The sequence below is a fragment of the Chrysochloris asiatica genome, unplaced genomic scaffold, assembly GCF_000296735.1.
Source record: "Chrysochloris asiatica unplaced genomic scaffold, ChrAsi1.0 scaffold00039, whole genome shotgun sequence".
Classification (NCBI taxonomy): Eukaryota; Metazoa; Chordata; class Mammalia; order Afrosoricida; family Chrysochloridae; genus Chrysochloris; species Chrysochloris asiatica.
The window spans coordinates 11,154,468-11,159,675 of NW_006408557.1; the positions used below are offsets into that span (position 1 = coordinate 11,154,468).

Consider the following 5,208-nt stretch of genomic DNA (forward strand, 5'->3'; position numbering starts at 1 on the left):
GATATTAATTCTATTGGTGCATGGTTTCCACATTCTGTTCGGTCACCTCTCTTTGGAATGAATGGGCATAAATACGAATCCCTTCCAATCGGTTAACTAGATAGCTTTCTTAAAATTTATAGGCCTCTAACTCTCCCCCTCCCCGACTTTTTGTCTCATTTGAAAGATTGGTGCTATTCTCTATAATTTTCTAGCCTTATTAGGTGACACGAATGGGCACTTAGTTTCTAATTATTTAACAGAAATATTCAAAAGAAAGCATCATGTAGCAGTTACTGACTGCTGCATAACACATGACTCCGAAACTTAGGGGCCAAAACAGTCACTATTTGTTATTGCTCAGGAGTCTACAGTGCTATTACTCTGAGGCAAACTCAGTTGATCTCTGCTGAGCTCACTCATGAACCTGCTGTTTTATGCACTTTCAATCTCTGTCTGCAATTGGCTCAAAAGGATCTGTCAACCATATTGCTATTGGACTAGCTCTTTCTGTCCCCAGAGTTCTGGCTCAATTTCTAGTGGCACTAACACTGCTTACAGCATGACTTTCTGAAGAAATAATCCAGATACCTTCTCTATATACTGCTGGGATCAAAAGGGTTTGTATATCTCTGGAACTGTCTTGCATGGGTTCCTTGAGAAGCAAAACCTGGAAAAAACATTTAGTGTAAGCAGTTTACCCTACGATGCACCAACTAGAAAATGGGGAAGTGAGATAAGGAAGAGGGCACAGCCCCATTTTCTTCCTCTACAGAATCCTTGCCTCTGTGGTCCTATAAGAGCTGCACTGCAAAAGCACTGCTTGCTTCCTGTGGCTGTGTTTTGTCTGGTTGCTGTGCTCCCCATTCCTATTTGCCTAATTTATGTCCACCATAAATGGTGTGGTGCTGTGTGCTAATGCGTCAGACTGCAAAGTTGTTTGAACTGCAAGGTCAGCGGTTCAAGCTCACCAGCTGCTCCTTGGAAACCCTATACATGGTCCCTATGGGTTAGATTCAACTCAACGGCACTTAACAACAACAACATAAATGGGTAATGTTTGCAGTGTTCAGTGACTCAGTGGATAATCACAGACTACAAATGGACTCAAGCAATATTAGAAGAAAGTCTGATTTGTTTCTTCTTTTGGTGTAATCATCTTAACCCACTTTTGAAGGACTGGAAGGGAGTGGATTCTGGAATTTAAGGGCTCCAGTTCATGAGTCAGGGCATTGCTGCACCTTTTTTTGTTTTGCTGTGAGTAAGCCTGATGGGATGTTGGTCATAAACTGTTTGTTTTATGTATCACCTTAGATCAACTTTTAATGAAGCAGCAGATATTAATGATTTGGCATGAAATGTTTTGTTACATGGTATTACAGTTTACCATAAAACATTAGATTAATTCCTTATAGCCTCATCATTTGAAAATCCACAGTTAGGATTGAAACAGTTGGGTGCAAGCTAATTTAAGACTAGGGAGAGTTTAAAATGGCCCAATTTGTTAGAAGATATTGGGTCAAAGCTTGGTGCTAGATTGCACAATGTAGACATCTGAATTTGCTGTGCTTTGAAGATGCAGTGTGGCTTATGAAAAGGCTGCTTCTAAACTTTAGATTCTTTCTTGTACCTTAATTAAATTTTTCTGGATCTGGACTTTTTCTGCATTTCATGTGGTTTCCACCAACAATATGTTTGAAAACACTTGCTTGCCCATAGCACCATCAATAAAATATGTTGTCAAGTTTTGTTTTGTTTTGGCCAAACTGATAAGTGAGGAAGGATCGTTTTATGAAGTTCAAAATTTTATTTGTTGACTTGCGAATGAGGTTGATAATCTTTTCATAAGACTAAGAACCTCTTGCTTTTCTTTTGTTCTCTGTGTCTCCAACCCATTTTTTGTAGGGTTGTTGACATTTTTGTCTGTATTCTTAGTAGATTAATGTTTGGATATCTATATTAGTGATGGAGTCCTGGTGTGGCACTGTAGGATAAACACCAACTGAAAGATGATCAGTAGTTGAAACTCACTAGCCACCCCTTGGAAACCCTATACAGAGTTGATATGAGTTGGAACTGACTCGATGGCTCTTAACAAAAATGACAACAACAACATTAGTAATGCTAACATTTTGTCTGACATAAAAGCTGCACATATATTTGCTGTTGTCTTTTTGACTTGTTATTTTTCCACGCAAAAGCTTTTTTATGTGTGTGTAATCACAAAGGGGCAAGTGGGAGTGGCATCCAGTGTAGGCCACTCATCTCTAGCCAAGTGTACACATTTGTGTGGGATACAGCTCCCAGCTCATTGCTTTGCTTGGTGCCTACCACTTTATATTAAATGTCTTGGCAGATTCATGAAGGGCTTACTCCTTTACTTAAACACTCCAGACAATAGTTCACTGCATCATAAAACTCTTAGGGGCTAGTTGGCACTGTTTGTGTTTTAGAAGATGAGTCTATACCCTTACTTCTACTTACATGTCTGCTAGTACCTGATCCTCAAGCAGGTTTTTATATCAGTTTTGTGGTGATGTAGAGAGAAACCACTTCTATCAGTTTGGGATAAATCTAATCATCTAATCAACAATTGATCCAAAATTTCAGTTCAGGCAGGGTTTAGGGGGAGCCATCTGATTGGAAGGGGGACTAGGGAGTGTGCATTAGAGCTATGTTAGTAAGGCAGGCACCCCAATCTCACTTGGGTTGTATGTTAATATGGAATGGCTTTATGGGGGAGCTGATAGATATCACAGGGATGCCAAAGATGCCAATTGTTGGCACCCCCATTCCTATGAACAAGAGGTCCCAAAGAAAGAAAAATTTGTCAGTATCATGATGAGGGAAGGGCAGAGTAAAGCCAGAAAGGGAGACCTCGACCTTCAACCACTGTTTGATCTCTGTTAGTTTTATTTCTAACAATGCATATTTTTTAGGCAAATCAAGTTACAACTCTGTTAGAAAGAAAGACAATTACTTATAAAGTCAGATGAAGAGTTACTACTTTTACTATTACAATTTTAATAAGCCCCCCTGGACCAGTCCCAGCTCTCACCTCCCCAGCTTCTGGTGCAGTAGAACTGCCTCCATCTGTCTAGTCATGAAACCATGTTTATCACATCAATAACTATCTCCAGAGATTTTGAAATTACCAATAGTTTGCTGAATTAAAACAGATGTTTTGTCAGAAATTCATTGACAAAGAGAAACATTTAATATTGGCAATTTAAAAATGAAAAGTAGGACAAAGGGCCCAATGAAACTAAGATATTTCCCATAGGGCAAATGCAATATATTTTGAAATAATACATTGAGTTTATCTGTTTGTTTGTTTGTTTTTTTCAACTCCCAAGTTTTTTGTATGGTTGGTCAAGAAAAGATGTTGATTACATTTTAGATTGGGGAAATGAGATCTGTCAAGGTGCTTTAAAAAATGCATTGCTGGAGAGATGACCCAATGTCTGAAACATTTATTGATATTACAGTTGTTGGCATTTTGGGATGTTGCAGTGATTAAACAATAGCCCACACTTAAGTATTAGATAACATCATTGATGTGGGTTTAGATATCAGAAAGGGTTGTTATGGCAGCAAGAAATCTAGTACTTTTTGGAGGGTAAATTCTTGATTGGGAGGCATAAAGAAAATACAATATCTTCCTGCATGGATTGACTTTGTGTTGCACATTGAAAGAAAGAGAAATGTATTAAGTGATTCCTGAAAAATTGGCACTTATGATCAGTTAAGTTTTCTAGACATCTGAATAGTAGTGTTGTTTCATAGCTCTGTATTTCCTAAGGAAGTATAGTGCTTCTAGCTCTTTCATTACAACTTCGCCCCATTCAATACTTTCTTTGATCTTCTCTGGGCACTTCACATTTTTTTTGTTTTTTGTTTTTTAAGGAAGGCATTTTTTAGATGACTCCCCCCTCACACACTTTTTATTTTGTTTGTTTATATTCTCATTAAAAGTTAAATCCCAAGAAGGAAAGGATGTTTCTTTATTTTGTTCTCAGATGAATCCTCAGCATGTTGAACTAGAACTTGGTCCGTATGTTTGAGTCCGTTGTTACAGATACTGTGTCAGTTCAGAAGAGAGTCTTCCTCTTTTTCACTGATTCTCTACTTTACCAAGCATGATGCCCATCTACAGAAACTGGTCTATCCAGATAAACTGTCCAAAGTTGTAAGTCTCACCATTCATCCGTCTAAGAAGTATAAGGCAGAGTCATTCAATCCTTTGACAGACAATGGTATATTTAATACTTTTAACCAATAACATAATTCAAATGTATTAATTCTTCTTTAGTCTTTCTTTTTCACTGTCTGGATTATTGCACGCGTATAAAGAGATTGACAATACCACGGCTTTGGTCAGGTGGATTTTAGTCTTCAAAGTGATATATTTGCTTTTTAATCTTTTGTAGTAGATTTGCCCAAATGCAATATGTTGTTTGATTTTCTAACTGTTGCTTCCATGGGCATTGATTGTGGATCCAAATAAAATGAAAACCTTGACAATTTCAATTTTTTCTTCATTTATCATGGTGTTGCTTATTGGTCCAATTGTGAGGATTTTGGTTTTTTTTTTTCATGTTGAGGTGTAATCCATACTGAAGGCTGTGGTCCTTTTCACTTTCAGCTAGCAAGGTTGTGTCATTTGCATATCACAGGTTGTTAATGAGTCTTCCTACATCCCTGATGCCAGATTCTTCTTCATATAATCCGGCTTCTTGGATTATTTGTTCAATATACAGATTGAAAAAAGATGAAAGGATACAACTCTGGTGCAAACTTTCCTGATTTTAAGTCACACAGTATCACCTTGTTCTATGTACTTGTACATAGAACTGCCTCTTAATTTATGTACAGGTTCTGTATGAGTACAATTAAAACAAAAAGCAAGCTCACTGTTCTCAAGTTGATTCTGACTCATAACGACCCTATATAGTGTTTTCTAAGATTCAGATGCCTTTTAAAATGGTCTCCTCCTTTTGGATAGCCTCGCCCATGATAGAGCAGATTTTTATAAAGATTCAATACTTCTCTCCTCAAAGAATTGGCCATTTTAATTTATCATGGAAAGTATCCACTTTTTTTTTTCTTAAATGTTTTATTGTGAATTATGTGATAGTTTACATGGGAGAACATTAGTTTTACATTCATTCTATCGTACATTGTCTCATTGCCATGGTTACAATCCCCTCCATGCAATCCTTCCCCCGT

At 37.4% G+C, this 5,208-nt stretch overlaps 1 pseudogene; it reads right to left on the reverse strand.

Annotated features, from left to right (window-relative positions):
• Nucleotides 1-3,733: 3,733 nt before the first annotated feature.
• On the reverse strand, nt 3,734-5,049 carry LOC102838191 (annotated as a pseudogene).
• Nucleotides 5,050-5,208: the final 159 nt, after the last annotated feature.